General features: G+C 57.4%; 1 protein-coding gene across 3 annotated transcripts in view; it reads left to right on the forward strand.

The window, feature by feature from the left end:
- TFEB (transcription factor EB) overlaps positions 1–24,093 on the forward strand; it is a 46,309-nt gene that overhangs the window by 6,107 nt on the left and 16,109 nt on the right. The window contains exon 1 of one of the 3 annotated variants that reach the window (XM_014533009.1): positions 5,448–5,471. The exons of the other annotated variants lie outside the window; for them this stretch is intronic. The gene's annotated coding sequence lies outside the window, so the exon portion shown is untranslated. Of the gene's footprint in view, positions 1–5,447; positions 5,472–24,093 lie in introns of those variants that run through there. 3 annotated transcript variants of the gene reach the window in all.

Raw genomic sequence — 24,093 nt, forward strand, 5'->3', positions numbered from 1 at the left:
GGTTCTCAACCTGTGGGTCGCGACCCCTTTGGGGGTCGAACGACCCTTTCACAGGGGTCGCCTAAGACCATCGGAAAACACATATATAATTACATATTGTTTTTGTGATTAGTCACTATGCTTTAATTATGTTCCATTTGTAACAATGAAAATACATCCTGCATATCAGATATTTACATTAGGATTCATAACAGTAGCAAAATTACAGTTATGAAGTAGCAACGAAAATAATTTTATGGTTGGGGCTCACCACAACATGAGGAACCGTATTAAAGGGTCGCGGCATTAGGAAGGTTGAGAACCGCTGTTCTAGGGGGTCCCGGGCCTCTAGGACAACAGATAGTCGGGTGACTCAGGCCCGCCCTGGGCTGCTGGGGTCGAGTCTTCCTTAGAAGCTGGGGAGCTGGAACACAGCCTGGTGGGAGGAGAGGTGGTGGCCCGCCTTTTAGCTCTGCAGGGCGAGGCAGGATGAGCTTGGCGTGAGCACAGGCGCTGGCTGTTCTGTTCGGTGCAATAGCCCGAGTGCCCAGAGGAGAGCGAGGCACGTAGTGCATGCTCAGTAGTCTTTGTGGAAGGAGGGGAGGGAGCGTGCTTTGAGCCCCCACCGTGTGCCCAGAAGCGAGGACACAGCGGAGGCTGTACCCCTGGCCTCTGCCCTGTGCGCGGGCTGGGTATCAGCTTCACCGTCCAGACTCGGGCTGCACAGCTCGACCAGGAGCAGCTCCCAGCCTCACCGGCTGTGGTCTGCGTCCAGCCTGGCTCTGGTGGGGCTCAGTCTGTCTCTCCCCGTACAGGGTGTGCCCCGCCCCCCCCACACCCCAGTTCTACCAGTGGGGCTGTGGGGTGGAGCTCGGTTTGTTTTCTCCTGTTTGCCAAGGGAAGTCACAGCCTGTCCTTTGCCGTGTTTATAATTGGTTTGGGAAAACACCTGCCCCAGCCCCCCACCGTCCCTGAGGGGTGCCAAGTGACACCTTATACTGTCTACTCCCTGCTGCGTCGTGTCCCCCTCCTGGCTCTAGCCAGGTGCGCTCTCAGCTGCCCCTGCCAGTGTGGCACTGGCTGGCTTTGCTGCGGGCAATGGGGCTGCGGGGCCAGGGGCCTCAGAGGCCAGCCAGTGCTGCCCTCGCCTTGTCTAGAGGAGCCCGAGGCCCTGGGAGCGTGGGCGCCACTCCAGCACCCCATGGCCTTGGTCACCTTTGGGGTCAGCAGGCATGAACTGAGCTCTGCCTGGGCTGGCCCAGCAGGGGATGGGCACAGGGCATGGCTCCTCCTCGAAGCGGACAGCTAGCGGGAACGTCCGTAGCCAGGGAGGACAGACAGGAAGAGAGACGTTAGAGAGGACGGAATGACGTCCTAAGTCAATGTCCACGTGTCCACGCCTGACCCTTCTCTCTAAAGAGCGTTATTCCTTGGCCTGGAGAGTTTTTACAAGAGGGCTGTGCCAGCACAGTGACCTTCCTACCCTCTGGGCAGCTCTGCCTCCCCCGGGCCCTCTCACCTGGTCCCTCCGCAGGCCCGGGGCTTCCCCCCTGGACAGACCTTTCTTCCAGGAGGGCCAGAGGTGGCTGAGTATGAGGGGGGAAGGCCACAGGGAGGCCCCTGAGCCGCCCACCTGCCACTCGGAAGCCCTGGGCCCTGGGGGATGGGGCACTACATTGGGCCCAACAGCTCAGGCCACTTTGGAGCTCCAGGCTTGGGCCTGGACCCAGGGGCACTGCACCTATGAATTCCCCGCCTCAGCGCCTTCTGGCCTTTCCCTCCCCCCAGCCCCTCTGACCCTCCATCTAGTTCCATCGCATCTGGAACATGGGTCTTTCCTGCTCTCTGCCCCACTGTCTCCATATTCTTCATTTCTTTTTTCTGCCCCCTCCCTTTGGTGTGTTCAGAGGGTGTCTGAGGCTCACCTGCTCCTTCAGTGCCTGCCCAGGGGAGTCTCTGAGGGGCCGGAGGAATGGCCCAAGGCAGGGTGAGGGGTGGGGGTGCCCAGCCTGATGCAGCTCCCTGTCCTTGGGCAGCTAGGGGCGTGTGGTGGCTGGAATGCCCTGGGAAGGCTGGGAGATGAAAGGGGTTTCCGTGCCCAGCACCTAGGGCTGAGGGGCAGCCAGGAGCTGGGGCCAGCGGGCGAGCCCCACACAGACTGCCCTGGGTGACTGCAGGTTCTGTCTAGTGTGTTCGGCCTGGTTACATGGTTCTCACAGCCAGGTGTGAGAAGAAAAGGCAACTTCCATTTCAATTTCTATCTTACTCCTTTCTCCCCCTTTTTATTGTGGAATAGATCACACTCGGTGAAAAGAGCTTTAACATATACTATCTATAACTATAAAAGTGAGCATCCAGGTAACCACCACCAGTTTGTGTGCCCACCTCGGTCATAGCCTCCCCCCCCACAGGAGGTTTCCATTATTCCGACTCCCTAATAATCACTTCCTTGCTTCTCTTTCTCACCTAACCACTGTCTGTACCCTTTAGCAACAGAGTTTAGTTTTGCCTGATTTTGAATTTAAAGCAGCTGGAACAACACTGGACATGTTCTTTGATGTCATGTTTTTCAGCTCAGTAGTCCGTTTGTGAGGCTCGCCCATGTTGTGTGTAGCTGTGGTGCGTCCGTTTTCATCGCTGTCTAGCATTCCACTGGATGAACTTGCTACCATGTGTATCTCCATCTCCTGCTGGTGGGCATTGGGGTTGCTTTCCTTTGTTGGCTACTATGGGCGATGCTGTCAGAGCACTTTTATGTGCTTCCTGGTGTATTGGTGCCTGCATGTCCCCAGAGTACAGATGGGCCAGAGGGAAATCCTAGGGCACGGGCTATGCCATGCATCCTTGCACTTGGTATCTATCATGTGAAGTGACTGTGCACTGCCCAAGGGTTTCTGTGGCTCTGTATCCACGCCAACAGGTGCTACTGGCAGCCTATTTAATGTCCGTCATGCTGGAGAGTGTGAAACAGCGCCTTAACATGGGTGTAACTTACATTTCCCTTTTCTTCTTTTTTAACGAAATATATTTTTATTGATTTTTGAGAGGAAGGGAGAGAGAGAAACATCAATGTGAGCGAGAAACACAGATTGGCTGCCTCCTGCAGGCACCCCGACCAGGGATTGAGCCCACAACCCAGGCACGTGCCCTGATCGGGAATGGAACCAGCGACATTTTGGTGCAGGGCCAACACTCAACCAACAGAGCCACACCGGCCAGGCTCCCTGCTCTTCTTTTGCATAGAACCATTTCTGTGTATGTCTGCTGACATACATGCTATATCCATGCATTGGTATTTATAAGCAATTTATAAGAAGAGAAGCATATATTGGTGCTGCTCAAACATTTTTACTCAGAGGACTACAGATCAAAATAGTCTAAAGACAATTATAATATTGAAAGCCACGGAGGGGGCTGATTTCTAAGTGAAGGGTGGGAGGGTCTTGGGAGGAGACCCCCAAGTGGCAGTGCCTGCCAGTGGGGCAGCCTCTGCCCAGAGGGTGCTGAGTCCACCAAGCACCCAGCAGCGCTTGCAGACCTCCCGCCGGTACACCTGGCAGACGAGGAGGGAGCCTCTGTCCCAGCAACTATCCCTCGATTTCGAATTGGCAGGTGCTTGTCTTTCGGGGCCTTCTAGGGCAGTAGTTCTCAACCAAGGGAGACCTTGCCTCCCTGGGGACATTTAGCAATGTCTGTTGACATTTTTGGTTGTCATGACTCAAGAGAAAGCTACTGGAATCTAGTGAGAGGCCGGGGATGCTCTTAAATGTCCTAAAATGCTAAGGACAACCCCCAACAAAGAATCATCTGGCCCGGCCGAGATGGCTCAGTGTGTTGAGTGTTGACCTATGAACCAGGAGGTCACAGTTCAGTTCCTGGTCAGGGCACATGCCCGGGTTGCTGGCTCCATCCCCAGTGTGGGGCGTGTAGGAGGCAGCTGATCAATGATTCTCTCTCATCATGGATGTTTCTCTCTCTCTCCCTCTCCCTTCCTCTCTGAAATCAGTAAAAAAGTGTGGGGCTAGGAGGCAGCTGATCAATGATTCTCTCTCATCATGGATGTTTCTCTCTCTCTCCCTCTCCCTTCCTCTCTGAAATCAGTAAAAATATATTTTTTAAAAAAAGAATTATCTGGTCCTAAGTGTCAGTTGTGTGGAGATTGAGAAACTGATCTGGGAAAAGAGCCAGGAGACAGTTTGTCACGAACTCGCTGCTTGGCCTCAGGGAAGTCACTAAAGGCTCTGAGCCTCTGTCTCCTCTGGGAACAAGAGTGGCAAGGGTTGCTGCCCTCTGCCCTTCGAGGGGCTGTTGGCAGGACTGAGGAGAGGGTGGCTGTGCTGGCATTTGGGGAAGCATCCCTGCGAAGGGGCCTGCAGCCCTTGTTTCCAGGGGGGGGCTCTCCAGCCCCGCCCCGCGCCCTTGACTGTGCTCCCTGTCCACTGAGCTGGAGGCGTCAGGTGACCGCAGCGAGCCTCCATCCTGGTTCCTGCTACTCTAGGCCGCAAAGGGCTGTGGAGGAACTGCCCCGAGGCCCCAGCCTTTTGATGAGGGCTGCAGAAATAAGGGGCGCTCTGGGGAGCCCTGGGGCCCAGGCAAAACCATTTCTGACTGTCCTGGGCTGGGTGGGAGTCCAAGGCTGAGTGGATGATAAAGATAAGAGGTGCTTATCATCCTCCTTATCTGAGGCCGCACTAGAGGGGGGTGGGGTGGGAGCACACCCCGGGCGGGCTCCTCCTCACCCTCCCGTGCCCTTCGAGCATTTGCTACCCCAGGGCGGGGCCCAGGGTTGGGTCAGAGCTTGGTTCTCTGACCTCCCGTCCTGGGGTTCACCTCACCTTAGTGGCCTCTCCTGCCTTCTCCGGGCCGGGGCCTGCCCAGTTGCCCCGCTACTACGCCATCTCTTCCTGAAACATCCTCTCACAAAAGGGCCTAGAAACCCAGGCAGCCTGAGGTGCAGATGACTGATAACAGCTCAGTGACTGGCAGCCCCGACCAGGAATCCAACCGTGACCCTTTGGTGCACAGGACAACGCTCCAACCACTGAGCCGCCCTGGCCAGGGGTGTGTCTCCCATCTTGGTCCAGGGGTGTGTTTCCCCATCTTGGAGCAGGGCAGGTGGCCTGGGCCTGTGAGTCCTATGTGGGTGGGAGTGGCTGTCACAGGCTTAGGCTGGGAGGGGGCAGGGGCACTGCCCATGCCTGGAGACCCGGGTAGGTGAGATTGGAGCTGGGAGTCCCTGTGCGTTGGGTAGACTTGTGGGTGAGAGAGGCCTTCCGGGAGGGCACTGTGAGTAATGCTTGGCCACATGTGCAGCTCCCAGGGGATTGTGCAACTTCCTCTGAGGCTGAGGTGCAGGGGGCTGGGTGAGAAACAGCGCCGGGGAAATGAGGAAACTGGGGCTGGTACCAGAGCAGGGCCAGGGCCCTGGGCTCGGGCTCCCCGAGGAGCTGAGCCGTCCAGGGGGCCTCCTTCCAGGGGCCACCCTCTCCCAGGTATGAGGGTGCATGGGTGTTTGTGTGTTGTGTCTTTGGGGAGGTGGGGAGTGGGGGTGAGCTCACAGGCTGTGCTGATGTGGGGATACCTTTTGAGCCGGGTCAGGACTGGGGAAGCAGGTGGCCCATGGCAGGGGCCCCTGCCCAGGTTCAGGGGAGAGAAGACAGGGCTTCCCTGAGCCCGGGATGGTGGGAACCAAGTGAAATCAAGAGTCAGAGTTGCTGGCTGCCAGCCCCCGCTCTGAGGAGCTGGGCAACCCTGGTGGGTTGGTATTGCTGCCTTAAGGCTAGGAGGGCTGGGAAAGGTCTTGAGGACACCAGCTGTCTGGCTGGAGAGCAGTCTGAGCTCTCCCTGCCTCCTCTCCTCTTTCCCAGGCTTGTTTTGGGGCTCAGAGAAGGTAGTGGGCATGATGTGCTTAGTGCCAGGCTGGCCAGGCCACAGGAAATACCCGCTTACATCAGCTTGGGAGGAGGACTGGGAGCACCTGGCCTGGGTGCGCCGTGCCAGCCTGCCTGAGTTCCCGTCCTGGCCTTGCCACTTAGCAGCTACCTGATCCTGGAATGTTACTTAGCTTCTCGGAGCCTCAGTTTCCTCTTCTGTAAAACAGAGATGACAATTACAGCGCCCACCTTGTGCGTTCATTGTGAAGATTAAAAGAGTGAATCCACGCTATGAGCAGTGCCTGGCACCGGGAGGAAGCGCCCTGCACAGGTTAACATTTTACTGGTACATGAGCATGTTTGTGTGCAAACAGCACAAAGCCCGCCCAGGGTTCATGGCGATGATTTATTTATTTTATTTTTCTATTACAGTTTATATTCAGTATTCTTTTTTATTGGCTTCAGGTGCACAGCATAATGGTTAGACAATCACATCTTTACAGAGTGGTCCCCCCAATATTTCCAGTCCCCACCTGGCACATATGTCGTTATTACAATACAGGCGGCTGTATTCCCTATGCTGTACTTTACCTCCCTGTGACTGTTCTCAAACTACCACTTTGCACTTCTCAACCCCTTAACCTTGTCCACCCAGTCCTCCAACCACTCTCCCCTCTGACAACCTTCAGTCCGTTCTCTATAGCTGATGAGTTCGTTTCTGTTTTGTTTCTTCCTATATTTTGTTCATTCGATCGAACATATAAGTGAAACCAGTGGCATTTGTCTTTCTCTGACTGGCTATTTCACTTAGCATAATACCCTCTAGGACTCAGTGGTTCTCAACCTTCTGGCCCTTTAAATAAAGTTCCTCATGTTGTGACCCAACCATAAAATTACTTTCGTTCCTACTTCATAACTGTAATGTTGCTACTGTTATGAATTGTAATGTAAATATCTGATATGCAGGATGGTCTTAGGCGACCCCTGTGAAAGGGTCGTTCAACCGCCAAAGGGGTCGCGACCCACAGGTTGAGAACCACTGCTCTAGGTCCATCCATGCTGTCACCAATGGTAAGATTTCATTCTTTTTTACGGCTGAGTGATATTCCACTGTGTATGTGTACCACAGCTTTTTTATCCACTGGCTTTTTGATGGGCACTTAGGTTGCTTCCATATCTTGGCCATTGTGAATAATGCTCATGGTGATTATTTTGATGATGGAATTTGAGTTAGAACTGGGGATGACAATAAGAGCTCACGTTTCCCAGGCCATACTCCGCGTCAGGTGTGTGCCAAATGCTTGGCTTGTGTCAGCCCCTCCCTCACAGTCACCCTGTGGAAGGCGGGCTGTTATCACCCCCATGTCATAGATGAGGACATGAGACCACAAAGGGGTTGAGTGACTTGCTCCAGGGCAGTGATATCAATGAGAAGGAACAACAGAATGGTCCTTAGCCCTTAGGTGGACCCCCGCCCTCATCCCAGCTCCTCTGTGTTCAGCTGGAGGTGGGTATGGAGGAGGAGCAGGGTCTGCTGTGAGGGGTGTGAGGGCTGGCCTCACAGCCCACGGGCTCTGGCCCATCTCCAATCAAGTCATCAACTAATACAGAGAATTAAGTTACTATAGGGCAGGGGTGGGGAACGTCCAGCTCACGGGCTGTATAAGGCCCGCAAAACCATTTGGTCTGACCTTGCCAAGGCATTGGGGGTGAGTTAATTTTTGACCAAGTATAGCAGGCTAATTCTTAAGTTGATAATTTTGTATGGCTCTCGAATGATTTTATGAATATCCAAATGAAGAAAGAGGTTCTCCACCCCTGCTCTAGGAATGGCTTTTTCGAGTAGGAGCGGGCTTCCTTGGGGCAAGCTTCCTGCCAGTGTGTGTGGACTTAAGAGAGGGCTGGAGACCAGCTGGCGGACAGTGTGGTGCTGGGGGATGAATATGGTTCCAGGTTCAGGCAGACCTGGCTTTGAATTCTGCCTGAGCCACTTACTGTGTGACCGTGGGCCTCAGTTTCCTCACATGTAAAACAGGGGATAGAGCAGCACTCCCTCCCCGGTCGCGGTGGAGATGAAAGGAGACACCACAGGAAGATGCTTGGGCAGGCCTGGCCTGGAGTGCGTGTCCGCAACTGGATGTCTTTATCAGGCACCTGTTGCCATGTGCCTGGTGGCAAGTTAGGGCCACACAGATATCCCTGGAGAGTCGTTATTTAAACTGTGGATCGGGGCTACTAACGGGACCGTAATCTGGTCTCAATGAACATTATTTTCAATGAAAAAGAATAGAAAACATCCCAGTGTATTGCACAGTATTGCTAAGCGTTTTGTGTAACTATTTTGTTTCATGTTTCATGTGTATGCATGCTGTGTGTGTGTGTGTGTGTGTGTGTGTGTGTGTATGGGGGTCAAATAAAAATATTATCCTGTGAGTCATGATCAAAATATTTGTGGCCAGTGCCTTAGAGATTATCTCCGTCCTGTGCAGGACCCAGCGCCACATGCCATGGGCCAGGCGGGGAGGCCAACCCAGTTCTTGGCATGGTGTGTGTAGGTGAGCGGGCCCTGCGGGGGTCAGCAGAGGCAGAGGGTGAGGTGGTTGGGGGGCTTTCTGGGTGATGACGTGCATTAGGTGGGAACAGTGACAGGAGACAATGCCTGGGGTGAACGTTGGCTTGGGTCTGGAGCTAGAGAGCCACCTTGGGGGGTAGGGCTCCCTGTCAGTGGAGGGCTGCAGGGCCAGGCTTGGCCAGAGGCGCCCATGCTGGCTAGACCAGAGGGGTGGGCAGGGGTCATCTCAGGGTACTGGGCAAGGGCTATGCCCATCTCCTCTGGCTGGGGTGGAGTGGGGAGGAGGAGGACTCAGGGCTACTAAAGCCCCCCCCACCCCCAATACTTGCAGGATCCTCAGTGACTGGGTGAGACCCTGGGCCTACTGCATAACCATTTCCTCCCCTCACCATGGCCCCAGGAGTATCTTGAACTGTCTCCTTCCCTCTGCTGCCCCAGCTGGCTCTGGTGGGTCTGGCCTGGGACCTGGCTCAGCCCTGAGCCCTGGTGCAGGAGACAGAAGCCTTCCTACTACTTAGATCCCCACCCAGGGCAAATCAAGGCCTCAGTTTCTTTATCTGTAGAGTGGGCTTACTGACCCCTGAACAGCCGGCCTCGTGGGTGTGCTGCTCATCTTGTGACCTCAGATGAGCTGGCTGTGGGAAGTGTGAAGAGCGTCGGCTGGGTTGCTGTCATCTCTAAGGCTAGGAGGGCTGGGGAAGGTCATGAGGACATCAGCTGTCTGGCTGGAGAGCCCCCGGGCTCCCCACCCCGTGACCTGAGGCCGTGGGGCAAGGGTGGGGAGAGGCCTGTGTCCCAGGCTGAGCTGGGGATATCCCCAGCTGTGTGGGGGAAGTAGCCTGTTAGGGGCCTCAGAGGATGAGACCCAGGTTTGGCCTAGGTCTGGGAACCCCAACTTTCTGCGTCTCCACCTACATGGCGTATCTGAGGAGCCCCAGCGTGGAGGTCCATGTTGCCAGCTGGAGGGGCAGTGTCCTGGGACTGATTGGCAGGGGCTGATTTCCAGGAAGCCATGGGTGCTTCTAGCTTGAGGAGTCCAGAGCCCAGAGGCTCAGGCGTGAGTGGGCGTTTACTGATGGTCACACAATTGAGCACCACCCGTGTGCCTGGCACTGTGCCGAGCACCTTTGCGTGTTTGCACATTTAGTCTTCACAGTAACCTCATACACAGACCTTTTTATTATCCCGTTTTATAGATTAGGGAACTGAGGCCAGGGATGGTTATGTCTCTCCCCCATGGCTACCTCGCTAGTGAGTGGCAGAGCTGGGCTGAGGACGCGAGTTCTGGGTTTGAGCTGCCAGGTGGAAATCTGGGCCGTACCACTTACTAGCCACGTGACGTCGGGAAAGTGACTGCATCTTGCTGTTAGCTTATTGTTCTGTAACGTGGGGATGACAGCAGTGCCTTCCTCCAAGGGCTGTTGGGAGCATGTGGTGGGGTAATAGAGGTACAGTGCTCAGTGCACAATCAGGGCGCAGTCAGTGTGACCCGCTTCACCATCTCTCCTACCTGCAGTCCCCTGCTGTGTGACCCTGGGCCAGCTTTCTGTTCTCTTGGGGTCCCAGTCTCCACAGGCAGCTTATTGTTCTGTGACGTGAGGATGACAGCAGTGCCTGCCTCCGAGGGCTGTTGGGAGCATGTGGTGGGGTAACAGAGGTACAGTGCTCAGTGCACCATCAGGGCGCAGTCAGTGCGACCCGCTTCACCATCTCTCCTACCTGCAGTCCCCAGCTTTCTGTTCTCTTGGGGTCCCAGTCTCCACAGGGTACTGGCCCCTTCCTTGCCCGTCTGCATAGGATTGTTGATGATCAAATGAGACTCAAACCCTGGGCGGTTGTGAGGGAGGCCTTCATAGTAGAGAAGTGCTAGACTCTCCGCACCCCAGGAGCTGCCGGCATTTTTAGGGCTTGGAGCTCTCCGCAAGGTCCTGATGCGTCTTGCTTGGGCCTGCTCCAAGCTTTCATGTTCCCTGTGGCCCCCACAGGCGTTTGAGTTGGTGACCCCAGATTTGCTTGGGGGTTTCCCAAGATGTGTTCTGTAGAAGGGTTTGGTGGTCAAGTAGGTATGGCAGAGCGTGAGTTAAAAAAAACACAAAAAGGGCCCTGCCCAGTGTGGCTCGGTTCGTTGGATGTTGTCCTAGGCACCAAAAAGGTTGCCGGTTCAGTTCCTGGTCAGGGCACATACCCAGGTTGCAGGCTCCCTCCCTGGTAGGGGGCTTACAGGAGGCAGCCAATCGATGTTTATTGATGTCTCTCTCTCTCTCTCTCTCTACCTCTTGCTCTCTCTTAAAAAAAATTAATAAGAAATATTTTTTAAAAACATCCAAAATGTGTTTCTATGCTGCAGGACTTGTCAGAGCCTTTTATTTTTTTATTTAAATTAAAAAAATATTTTTATTGATTTCAGAGGGGAAGGAAGAGGGAGAGAGTGATAGAAACATCAGTGAGAGAGAATCATTGATTGGTTGCTTCTGGCACACCCCCTACTGGGGATTGAACCATGTGCCCTGACAGGGAATTAAACCATGACTTCCTGCTTCATAGGTCAACACTCAACCACTGAGCCACACCAGCTGGGCTCTTGGCAGAGCTTTTGTTACACTAATTACCCCCAATATACGGTCATGATATAACCCGAATCTCTCAAAGGCCTGGTGCTCAGAGCCCCATTGTCCAGATGGAGAAACAGGCCTGGGGAATGATTTCCTAGATCCTGAGCAGAGCTGGGCCCAGACCCCACGGCTCCTTGAATCCACGGCCAGAGATCGGCTCAGGACACCCTCCTTCCCCTCCTTCCTCGGTTCACCTCAGAGAAATGTTGTACGCAGTGCTGTTTCCTTCCGGAAGGCGCCTCTCCCTTTTTTGGCCCCTCCCTCTGGCTCCCAGCAGCCTTAGAGGGGGTCGGGTCCCCCCTGGCATTGCTGGGGACATGGGCCGTGCCCAGCATATGGGCTCCTGAAGATACTTTCCTGGCTGATGATCGGCAATAAGGCTTCGTCCCCGCTGCAGGGCCCTAGCAAGTAATCCCATTTTCTGAGCCCAGCTCTTCCGCTGTGGAATGAGACTCATCCTCTCATCTATCATCTGGAGTTATCGAGAGGCTCACTTGACACATACGGGAATGTGCTATTAATGTTCAGTTCATGTGCAGACACCTACGGATGGGCCTAGCAATTCTTGCCATTTCTGGGGCTGAAGAGAGAAGAAGGTGGGGGAAATCAGAGAGACGCCAGGCTGTGGGGCCTGGCACGGTTCTGACTAGGTTCTGATGCGGGCCCACATTTCATGTCTGCCCTTTCGTATATGGCTGTCCCTCTCCGGGCCCCGCCTCCCCATCACCTGTGAAGTGGGCCAGTGTGGCTGACTAAGGAATTTCCCAGGTGAGAAGAGGGGAGTGGGGCGGGAAACCCGGGTCTCAGTGCTGCAGTCCACTCCGCCGGGGCAGGCGTCTTCTCCAGCTGCTGCACCTCTGACCCCCACCCTCCTGGTAGGAAGCTGGCCATGCTCTGTCTATAGGGCAGTTGGGGTGCCCCAGACCCTCTGCTGACAGTGGGGGGCTCCGAGTGGAAGGCCAGGCTGGGCTAGGAGGTGGGAGGGGTGGTACCTCCTGGCGGAGCGTGTCCTTTCCAGGAGGGCTGTTTGCCCGATTTATTCTTAGCCCTGACTCATTATAGAATCTATTTTTAGCCCTGTTTCTAAGTGTTGCCAACATCTGGTGCAGCCAATACCGAAGCGGGTGGGGGTGGCGGCGACCCCTTTGGGCTCTGGGGGGGACTGGAGCCCCTGGCAGGAGAGCAAGGACAGAGACTTGTACTTCCCGCACCTGCCACAACTTGAAGCTGGGCACGCAGTGGGCACCCCACTTGTACCTGTGCATTGCTTGATCTCCTCACCTCACCATTCTGGCTCCAGCTCCTGGGGGCGGGGGGGAGGAGTGTTACCGGCGGCCGGCCGCAGAGCATGAGCTGGAGGTGCTCATCAGGTTGGCTTTTCCCCGTCGGCCTCTGACCCCTGCAGAGGGGGCCTCAGAGGAGGGAGGCAGGCCACACTAGGGCAGGTGTTACAGTCACCACCGAAGGAGGAGCAACAGACACAGGCCAGACTGCCAGGGGTCGAATCCTGGCTTTGCTACCTCTTAGCTGTGTGACCTTGGGCAAATCATCAACCTCTCTGTGCCTCAGGTTCCTCATCTGTGAGATGGGGATGGGAGTAATGGGAGCATAGTGTTGTGAGAATTAAGTAAATGATAATACGTGAAGTACCTAAATCATAAGGGCTATGTAATAGGGAGGGGGCGGGACTTTTATTATTTTTATTCTTATTGTTACTAATGAGAAACTCTGTATGTGCTGTGCTGCTGGAGTGAGTTGGGTGGGAGGCCTGGGCTTTTCTCTGAGTGAGGTGAGGCCTGGGCTAGGGCTCAGAGGGAGTGGTCCCAGCCAGGGATCCATGGTGGTGAGTTCCGCAAGGCTGCAGGGGGGTGGGGGGCAGGAGCACACAAGGTGGGAATGTGGGCTTTGCCCTTTACAGATTGGGCGAGTCGCTTAACTGTTGTGAATATCCGTTCTTTACCTACGAGATGATACTATGTAGGTCACAGAGTTATTGTGGGAAACAAAGCATCCAATGTGTGGATGTGTGTGGATCATCGCTGTGCGCACAAAAAGTCCATGAGACTTTTTTGCCGTTTCCCTTTCCCGTGTGAGGATGGGATGCCTTTGCCCTGGGAGTTGGGGCGGGAGAGGGAGCTGGGGGAGCTTGGCTTAGAGATCTATAGTGCTGGCACATAGTAGGTGCTCAAGAAATGTTTGAAATGAATGAATGACATGGTACCAGCACAGCATCCAGAGCAGCAGCCCTCAGGTATGGGGGCAGGTCTTCCCCTGCACCTTCCACCTTCCTCTTCCATCTTCCCCTCACCCTGCCTTCCCCGTCCCCTGCTTTGTTTGACCTCCTCCATGTGTAAAAAAGGTTTGGGGCATACACACACACGCGCACACACACACACACACACACACACAGGGCTCGGTGGGCCTGGCGGGGAAGGCCCTCTCCCTGTCCTGGGCAGTAGGTTGGCCTGCAGCAGTAGGTGGCCTGCTGCTCCTTGGGGCCCCAGGAGGTGATGGCTGGGCTGTGGCCCCGCGGGGGAGGGGGAGGTCTGTGGGTGTGAGGGGAAGGGTGGGCATCCAACTGTGTCCACTGGGCTGGGGCCACACTGTGACTTTCGTGTGTGACCTTCAGGGAGTGTGGGCGGCAGCCGGAGGGGCACATGTTTGTGTCACAGTCACTGTGACTGGGTGTGTGTGTGGGGGGTGACTCAGGCCGGTGAGGGAGGGAGGGCGGGCAGTTACCCCCTTGCCCCATGTCCCAGGCTCTGAGGAGAATGGAAAGTGATTCACGCAAAGGAGCACATCTCCGCATTTTGGCCACAACCCGAGGTAGAGGGTGGCGGGCCTCCTCCCTCTTCCCCACCCACCAGAGGCCTGTGCTCCCTTCCTCCCTGGTCTCAGACCCAGTTTCTCACGGAGGGTACGCGGTGCCTTGGCCTGCAGTCTGACACCCCTCTCAGGGGCATCTGGGGGCTGGCCCATACCGGCAGCGTCAGTCAGTGCGGGGTGGCGGGGTGGGGGGGCAGGAGGTCTTCAGGCCTCCTGGCACTCGGGGATGCCCTGCCCCAGGGGAAGTGGCCTGCGCCCGGGCTGGACTGCGTGGTCAGCACCATCGCCACCCAGTGGTTTCCTAGCTCCAGGAGACCTGCAGGGGGGAGGGGGCAGAGGCTCCACCTGCCACCATCAACCTGCCATCCTGGCTGCAGCGATGGGTGACTCATTCCCCTGGGGAGTGAGACGGCTCCTCTCCCAGAGCACCCGGGGCGCCACAGCGGGGGAGTGCAGAACGAGGAGGGCGGCCCTCGTCTGGGGAGGGATCCCAGCAGGCTTTTCTTGCACCCTCTCCCGGCCCCACAGATCTCACCTTCCCTTTGCCTGCGGGAAGGCCAGGGCCCCAGTTACATAATGGGTCCCAATGCCGCCCAGGCAGCGTCAGTCAGTGCGGGGTGGCGGGGTGGGGGGGCAGGAGGTCTTCAGGCCCCGCCTCCTGGCACTCGGGGATGCCCTGCCCCAGGGGAAGTGGCCTGCGCCCGGGCTGGACTGCGTGGTCAGCACCATCGCCACCCAGTGGTTTCCTAGCTCCAGGAGACCTGCAGGGGGGAGGGGGCAGAGGCTCCACCTGCCACCATCAACCTGCCATCCTGGCTGCAGCGATGGGTGACTCATTCCCCTGGGGAGTGAGACGGCTCCTCTCCCAGAGCACCCGGGGCGCCACAGCGGGGGAGTGCAGAACGAGGAGGGCGGCCCTCGTCTGGGGAGGGATCCCAGCAGGCTTTTCTTGCACCCTCTCCCGGCCCCACAGATCTCACCTTCCCTTTGCCTGCGGGAAGGCCAGGGCCCCAGTTACATAATGGGTCCCAATGCCGCCCAAGTGAGCAGCCCCGTCCAGCAGCGGGACTCAGGAGTCCCTGTTCCCCAGTGCCTGCTGTGGGCATGTCCCCATTCCGCTGCCTGGGCTCGCTGGGGGAGGGGGTGGTGCCTGCTCCGTACCCCCCACGGGGCTGTGAAGCCTGGGAGGGGGTGGGGAGGCCCTCTCCAGGGAAATGAATTCCTGGCCTGACCCCAGATGCCAGCCTGCCCAGCTCTGCTCCAGGGTAACGCTGGGTGCACACACAGCCCCATTGTATGCCCGGGGCCCCGTGCCCACAATGGGCCTGGCACCAGCTCTATCAGCAGCAGTGGCTCCGTCAGCTCCTTAGCACCCCTTGCCAGGGCCGGAGCCATTGGGCCCTGGTGAGGAGGAAGCAGGAGGACTGGTCGTTAGGCTCTGAGCATCCTGCGTGGAGGGACCGTTCGGATCCCTGAGGGGCCAGAGGAATAGATTTGTTCCTCTCACGACTGTGAGTTGCAAGAGCAGGGGGTGTGATCCCTTCATGTGAGGAAGTGCCACCCAAGCTTCAGGGGTCTGCCCGAGGTCACGGCCAGCAAACGGTGGAGCTGGGGCAGCAGTAGGCCGGAGTCCGCGCCCCACCGCTCACCTGCCGCGTACCTGGCCTCCAGGTCAGGGCTCAGGAAAAGGCCGCCCACCTTCGGGGACCGAGACAGGCCACTTTCTAGAAAGTGTCAACCCCATGTGCTGCGTGAAGCATGGTGGGTAATTTTCAAGGAGGATGCTGATGGCTGGGCAGGCAAAGCAAGTCTCTGAGCTGGAGGGCAGCTCTGTGCCTCAGTTTCCTTGCTCCATCCACACTGTACATCCTCCATGCTCTTTAGGAGGGTGCGGGGATGCAGAGCTGAGGTGTGGCCAGGGCAGGGGCCTGGGCCCTCACCCCCTTTTCCTGTGCTCCACAGGCTGGCAGGGAAGGCCCCTTCCCCAACCGAGACCTCCCTGCAGGAGGGGTGCCAAGGCCTCTGGTTGTTTCTATTGTGAGAGTCCGTCCTGAGCTGCCCGTCTCCTCAGGTTTCCCAGCCTGAAGGGGCCTCGGAGGCCAGGGAGCCTGCAGCCCAGCTCCAGGCGGTGAGGGTCCATCTCTGCCCCGCACCCATGTGCTCAGGCTATGGCAGAGGGTACCCCGACACAACTCTTACGGGGTCTGCCCCCTTTCTCACTTTCTGTGCTCAGCTTATCCAGGCCATGAACTCTGACCCGCTGGACCGGGCAGAGATGAGCGCTCTCTTTCCCTTGGCCCACCCGCCCATCTCCTCTGTTCCCGGCATGAGGCCTCGTTCCCTCCTTCAGTGTCACTTCAGCTCTTAGCAAATGGACAGGGCTCTGCAGTGACCACAGATTGTGCAATGCCAGGGCTGGGCCATGGGGACAGGTGGGCATGGGGACAGCTGGAAAGGGACACAGAGGCCAGGCCCCCTCTCACTCCGGCCTGGAGCCTCACCTCCTTCCCCCTCTGCTTGGGCTCATCTTTCTCCACTTATGCCACTCCTCCCACAGTCAACACATCTTTGTCCAAGGCCACCGCAGTGGGCACGTCTCGGGGCTTCCAGAGATGAGTGGGGATTGGACAGTGGAAGGAGGATGAGGCAGGGGGAGCATCTGGAGGCCCAGGTTGTATTGGGGAGAGGGAGTGAGGAGGCCCCGGGCTGAGCTCCAGGCTTGTTTAGGGAGTTGGGGTGGGGGGGACCTGGATGCCTTGAAGGCCTGACAGGGACAGAAAATGGCATTTGTTTGCTGCTCAGTCCATTCCACTTCTGCTCCTTTGATCTCTCAGGGCTGTTTTCTTTCTCTACTTCTCCTGAGACAATAAATCCTTCTCTGCTCTTCAGTCTCTTCTCTCTGATCCCTGCTCGCCCCATCCCACATGCCATACTCTGTTCTTGGCTTCCTCTGCTCAGCCATCCTGGCCAGTGCCCCCTGCCTCTCCCTGGCCCCTGACCCACCTTCCCTGGGGAGGGGGTTGGGTGGAGTTGGACTTGAGAGGAAAGGGATACGGACATGGGACCACATGGTGGGAACGGGTGTGATGGTGACTGACCAGGAAGAGGCCTTCTGTTCTGACGTAGCCCTAACCCTTCAGGGAACAACCCTCCCCAATAATGTCGCTAAGGCTCATTAGGAGGATCTTTGCATCTGTCAGCCTGATGAATGGAGATATAGATTTCTCTAACAGATAAATTAGAGTGATGGGCCTTCATTATTTTGTTATTAAATTTAGCAGAAAGGGATATTTAACCAGATGGAAATCAGACTGTGCAGACAACTACTGCTCTCTTTGGTCTCCTTTCAAATGTCTATCCATACATGCATTTATCCATTATCCATGCATGCTTCCATCCACCCACCCGTCTACTCATCCATCTATCCAGCATCCATGCATCCATTCATTAATCCATGCATGCATCCATTTCCATCCATCCACCCATCTATTCATCCATCTATCCATGCATCCATGCATCCATCCATGCATCCATTCATTAATCCATGCATGCATCCATCCACTCACTCATTATATTCACTCACGCATCTATTATATCCATGCATTCATCCATGTAGCCATTAAATATTTATTAAGCACCTATTTTGGGTGTTTACATTTAATCCTTGCAGAAGCTCTCCAAGGTGGACATTACTGGCAGGATCCTGGGACCCTGTGAAGTGAAGGTGCGGAAGGTCATGCAGACAGAAGCAGCTGTACCTGCTTCAAAGCACATGCACTTGGTGTGGAATCCAGTGGCCTCCCTTGGTGTCCCCAGTGCCCAGTTCTGAGCGTGGACCTGCATGAACGGCAGGCTCAGGTTCTGGAATGCTGGCCTTCTGTAGTTCTATTCTAGATGCAGCCTGGGGTGGGAGGCAGTGCTGGGCTTCTAGTCTTACTGGCATTGCCACCTTTAACCCAATGTTGCCATCACCACCCCTGGCACGGAGGCTTCTTCATCACATAACTTGCGACCCTGGCACGTCCTTGTTTCTTCTCCATCTTACCTCCCACAGGTGGGAGACTCCTAGGTACACCCTTGGCCGCTGCACCAGCCTCACCAGTCTCCTCCAGGGACTGGGCTCCTCCACAGGATGGCAGCCCCATCTTACTCTGCCCCTTTATTTGCCTTTCTTCCTAAGCGTTAGAGCTAGCTGCCCATCAGATCAGAGCCGTCTCCTCGGGCCTCAGTGGTTAAGACAAGGGTGTGAGTACAGGCCGCTTACTTGGGAGGTGACCCCTGGAAGCACCGACCGTGGGGTAGACTAGTGAGACAGGGGAGGGAAGGAAGCCAATCAAATGTGTGTTAGGAGCGGTGACTGCTGCGGGCACTGAGGCCCCGTCTCCTTGGGGACCTCTGTGGACCGAGCCTTAGAGTCCTCCCAGTGGGTGGGGGGAGGGAACAGGGTGCTTATTCACTCGCTCCCCTTGCTGTTTGGCTCAGGGTGCTGCCTCCATTGGCTCTGGCACAGGTGCAGGTGCTGGCACTGCAAGGCTCAGGTGGGCTGGCTGGCTGTCCTCAGGGGGTGTGGCTGGGGCCCTGCCAGCCTCTGCCGCACTCACTGGGCCCAGGACTGGTGGTCTGGCTGGTCCCTTGGAATGTGGCTCTTGTCAAGCCCTTTCCCCACAGCTCCCTCGCTCGGTGCCTGTGGAGCTGCCACCCCCTCCCCAGCTGCCCTGGACAGGCCCTGCCTACTGGGGCCCGTCACCACACTCACTGTGCTCACAGACTCTTAAGGAGCTCCTACTATGTGCCAGGTGCCACAGAGACAAAGAGGAAGCTGTCAGGATCCCTCCATGCATTCACAATGGAGGAAAGGGTCCCAGCGGGAATGTCCTTACCCTGTGCCAACACCGGCGGCCCTTTCCAGGCCCTGTCCTAGGCCAGGGGCCTGTCTGCGCTGCATCCTCTCCTAGAACTGGGGCAGACATGCTGGGAAGCGCATAGTCTAGAGCCGCCAAGCCTCCTCCCAGCTCTAGTATCTAGACTGTGATTGCCGTGGTTTTCCAGACTTGCTTTTCCTTCCTCTCACCGCCTCTGCCTCTTCCTTTCCTGGGGCCACTAGCTCCATGGAGCCCATCAGGGCTGAGCCTCTGGCGCGCTCTCTCTGTGTCTCTATGTGGAACAAGGTGCAATTCACAGGCAATGGAGGGCAGCTTATTCAAGGGCCCCCTTCTTTGTCCCTGGAGAAGGCTCTGCCTGGTACCTGCTTCTTGGAGAGGGGCCTCCTCCCTCTTGACTGCTCCCTCTCCCAGACTCATGCCTTTTGGGGCGAGGGCTCGGGAAGAATTAAGAGCAGGAAGTGGAGTTACTAAGGCCTTCGGTGTGGGGATGGGGAAGGGCCGGCAGGGATGGGGCAGGTGCCTCATCCGCTGGTCCATTCACACTGAAAACTCCTCACTGGGCCACACAGGCAGGCAGGCCAAACCCTGGGCCCTTTGACTCCTCTCTCCAGCCGCCACCCACAGCCTTTCCCCGGGACGTTTTCACTTTCACACCCGGTTTGGTAGAGTGTGTCTGCCTGAGCTGGCCAACCTCATTGCCTCCGATGTCCTCCCCTTCCGACTGTGCCGTCCATCTCCAGCCCATGGACAGGGCTGGGCTGGCAGGGCGCACAGCTACCCTGTACCTGCCACTTGGACAGAAAGGTGGCTGTCCTTACGTTGGGCAGGAGTGTGGATGTGAGGGCTGGAGGAGGACAGGGACCTTGAGGTGGAGTTGACGATGAGGCTGTTGGTTGGAGTCTCAGGTTAGGGCTCCAGCATCTTTGATCCTGGAGGAGTGAGTACAAGGCAGCTGCCTCCTGGGGGGAAGCTGGGGAGGAGGAGATTGGAGATGGGAGATGATGAAAGGGGAGATGCTCCTCCCCACCCAACACACACAGCCCAGGGTACTCGGTTCCTCTCTGCCCGGCCAAGGGTAGTGTTGCCCCATGGAGTATAAGGACAGAAAAAAAGGGGTACATGGGCTGCTGTGTGCATTTTGAGAGTAAGACTGTGCTGTTTCTCTCATCCCTTGGGAGTTGGGAGGGGGGGCTGGTGGAGCAGACTCACTCCTCTGACTGGTGGGACTGGAGCTGTGGGGTCATTCCTCCTGCGGGGAGAGGTTGGTCTCCTTCGACTTCCGGTGGAGAGGGGGTGGGGCCAGCGGCATGTACCTGGGCAGGGCAGGGGCAGCCCCGAGTCCTGGGCAGGGGCAGCTGCCATGCCTGGGGAAGCCCTGGGTGGGTAAGGCTGGGATAGGACCCCTGCAGGGGAGTTCCTGGGTTCTGTGCTCCTAGTGGCTGTTCCCTGAAGCCCAGCTCCTGGGCGGGCAGGGCAGGAGTCGGCCATAGGTGCGTGGAGGGAGGGAGAAGTCGGTGGTGGTCCAGAGCCTCTGCGGCACTGGCCGCCCTGTCCTGCCCCCACCGGGCGTGAGTCAGACCGAAAGCAGAAGCTGCCAGGCATTGCGCAGGGTGAAGCGAGGCAGAACCGACTGTGCTATTTTGGAACCTGGTTAATTCCCCCGCCTGTCCCCCCTCTCCTCTCAGGGCTCCCATCCCCTCCCGATGGCCAGCTCTTTGCCTTCCTCAGGGGACAGTAAGCACAGGCCTTGATTTCCTCTGGAATGTGTGTGTGGGGGTGCTGAAGGCCCCTCTCCTTATTGGACCCTGCCCCCCCTCCCTGGCCCAGAGAACTGGCTCCTGGGGAAGCAGCCTTCTGAGAGGAGGGAAGGGCAGTGCCCCCTCCCGCTGGGAGTGCGCAGGCAGGGCAGCCTGGTGAGGTGATGGTCACCAGAGTTGAGCACTGCCCGCCTGGCGCCCTCCCGCCCCACCCCGCCGTCTTTGGCCACTGCCACTCTGGGCCAGCTGTCGGCCGCCTCTCCCAGGGGTGTTAGCTGACAAGAGCTTCAGGTGGGAGCCTCTCCCGGCAGTGACTCTCAAAGGGTTGGGAGGGATTTCCGGACCCAGGGGGGGAGATATTTTGGGGCCAAGGGCCTTTCCAGAGCCCGTGACATCAATACCCTGCTGCAGCCCCAACTGACCCCTTGTCCATGGCTCTTTCTTGGGCATCCCAGGCCTGCTGATGTGCTGGCCCCACATGTTAGGGTTTCTTTGGAACCTGCGTGAGCCTGGGGGCCCCTGGCCGTCCAGCCTGCGGTGGTGAACGAGGTCAGTGGGGTGTGTTTCTGAACTAAAGACGGGGTGTAGCTGTCACCCATCTGTGGACGGCGGGGGGGGGTCTCTGCCCTCCGGCCATGTGGTCAGGGAGAGGGGGCTCTGCTCCTGCTTTGTGAGTGTGTGGGCAGGATGGGCACAGCCTGCACTGTGCGTGCTGCCTCTCAGGGGGACCCTGAGGCCAGAGCTCCACCCTGCTTTTTACCCACAACAACCTGGGTGTCAGTTTCATGTATGAGGGGGTAAGTCAGCAGGCATGTTGCAAGTGACCAGTTAACCTGTGGGTCCTTGTCAACCTCAAGTGAGCAGGGCTTGGGTTTCTCATCGCTCAGATGGATTTGGGGCTTGGAGAGGTGAGAGGGAGGGATGCAGCGTGTGGAGGAAAGAACGGTCTCCTAGCCCTGGCTGGTGTGGCTCGGTTGGTTGAGTGTCATCGGCCTGTACACCCAAAGCTTGCTGGTTCGATTCCTGGTCAGGGCACATGCCAGGTTGCTGGCTCTGTCCCCAGTGGGAGGCATGTAGGAAGCAGCCCATCTATGTTCTGCTCTCACATAGATATTTCTCTCTCCCTTCCTCTTCCTCTTTCTCTTAAAATCAATAAAAAAATATTTTAAAAAAAGAGTGGTCTCCCAGGCCAGCTGCAGAGGGCACACACTGTGCTCAGGCCGTCCGCTCTCTGCTGGGGCTGCTCCTGGGGCAGGAAGGGCCCAGGCGGTGTGCGGGGGACGGTACGTGTTCATGTGTGTGATGGTGTGCGTGTAGGAGATGCTGTGTGTGTGGTGTGTCTCAGGTGGCCTGTCTGGGTTGCCTTTCCACTGAGAACCATGTCAGCTTCCAGGCTGCCTCCCCACAGACCTGCACTGCTGCTCTGTACCCAGTGAGTGCCCAGCAGGGGCCGGCCCGGAGCCGTGTTCCCCCCACCTTGCTCCTGGGCCTGAGTCGGGCTGTGTGCCCAGGTTCACTGTGGGGCTCAGAAAGGCCCTGTTGACCCCTAAAGCATCTCACTCCACCTGGAGCCTGTACCTACTGCCGTCCCTTCCCACCTGTCACCGGCGCTCAGGTGACCAAGCCTCCAGAGGCTGTAAGTAAAGTGACGAACGGCCCACGCGTCTCCTAGGGTGCCGTGGTAAAGCGCGGATTCTGGGCCGGGCCGAGCCTGCCGTTCTAACCAGCCCCAGAGGATGTGATGCCCGGGGATCACGCTTTGAGTGGTGAGGACTTGAAAGCCTCCCCCCCCCCCACTCCCCCATCTAAACTCCATCCAGGTGACGCGGCTCACACGGCCAGGGAACTGACTCTGGGGGACCACCTCCTAGGTGCCGGGCACACCACCCTTCAGCTCCTTCGATCCCCTCACCTACTCGAGGGAGGAGCATCTGTTTTACAGATGGGGAAACTGAGGCTCTGAGAGGTTCAGTACCTGTCCCTGGTCTGTCAGTGCCCAGAGCGCTTTCCACCAAACCCGCTGTCTGCCTGAGGGAGACTCAGGACCAGATGCAGCCGAGGGGGTGGTGAGGGGATGGACTGCAGCTGTCCAGGAACCGCAGGGGCAGCCCTGGGTGGTCCTGGGGTGGAGTGGGTGGTGCTGGAGGGGAAGGAGGGACTGAATGGAGAGTGTGCTGGAGGAGGCCAGGCCTGAGTGGGCCCACGTCTGCCCCGCCTTCCACGCCCAGGGCCCCTCCAGTAATGGTCGTCAGGCCTCCTCTCTGCCTCCTCAGGTCCTCTCCAGACAGACTCCCACCAGGCGCCTGGCACATGCTGTGCTCCCTGCACTCAGGAGCCTGGGCAGGCAGGGCTGGGTGTTCAGAGTCCCTGACCAGGGGCCCAGTTCCACTGCCTCCCAGCTGTGTGATCCTGGGCAAGCTCGGGCCCCTCTGTGCTTCAGGTGCTCCCTCTGCCTGGTGCATAGTAAACCTGTGGGTTTATACAGGGAGATAAGAGATAATAGGCTACCTTCTGTGAACTTAATGCCATTGTCCCTGCTCACAGGTGTTTACCCGCCTTCCTTTCCCCTCCCCTCTTCTAGTGTCTTCTTTTATTTAGCAAAGCCTGGATTCTTCCGTTATAACGAGGTTGTTTTCAAAGCACTCAGAGGCAGATTCAACTCTTAGAAAGGGAGCCAAAAAGGGAGTTCATTTGCAGTGTCCAAGCCGAGGGGAGACTGGAGAGGCTGTGGGAGGTGGGATGCAGGTGATGGAGGAGATGAGGAGCCCTAGCGGGGCAGGGGCAGGCCCTGAAGCTGTGTGGGCGGGGCCTGAGGCAGGGAGGGCTGGGTGTGCAGTGAGCCCTCATGTGGGAGCCAGAAGCCACTCCAGGTGCGGCTGCATGTCCTCTGTGCCCTGGCACCTGCAGGAGTCAACCAGCCCTCCCTGCTGAGCAGCTGGCAGATGGAGAAGCAAGGGCTGGGTCTCTAAGGCTGCGCAGTAATCCATGTCCCTGGGTCTTCCCGTGGGCCCTGGCTTCCTCACCTGTGCTGGCCACACACCTGAGAGAGACCTGGGCTTGCACCCCCACTTTGCTGTGCGCTTCCAGTGTGACCTTGGGAGGTCACTTTTTGAGTCGGTTTTCTCACCTGCTAGCGGTGCCGTTTGTCCCGTGAGGGGTTTGTGGAGGACAAATGAGACCCGGCAGTAGGTCCTGTGGAGTAGCCCAGTGCCTGGTAGGGACTGGGAGAGTTGGCTGCGGAGAGAATGGGTGATAACTGAGCAGGTGTTGGGTCATTGGACAAGCAGCCTCTGGGGGCCCTGAGTCTCATTCTGGGGAGTCTGAGGGGGTGGGTTCAGGAGGAAGGAAGCTGGTTGCTCCGGAAGCCTCCTGTAGCTGGGAGACTGGTAGGTGGCCAGGAAACAACCAGGGAAGAGCGGCATGGACGCAGGCAGGACGCTCAAGTGCTCCGGGTGTCCAGGAGGGCGTGCGGGAGCGAGGGAAAGAGGCCTCTCAGTCCCCTTGCCCAATTCAACCAGGAGAAGGGCAGCCGCCCCCTGGGGCAGGGTGAGGGCCTAGTGTGTGTGTGTGTGTGTGTGTGTGTGTGTGTGA

The sequence above is a fragment of the Myotis brandtii genome, unplaced genomic scaffold (genome assembly GCF_000412655.1).
Source record: "Myotis brandtii unplaced genomic scaffold, ASM41265v1 scaffold929, whole genome shotgun sequence".
In the NCBI taxonomy this organism is placed as follows: Eukaryota; Metazoa; Chordata; class Mammalia; order Chiroptera; family Vespertilionidae; genus Myotis; species Myotis brandtii.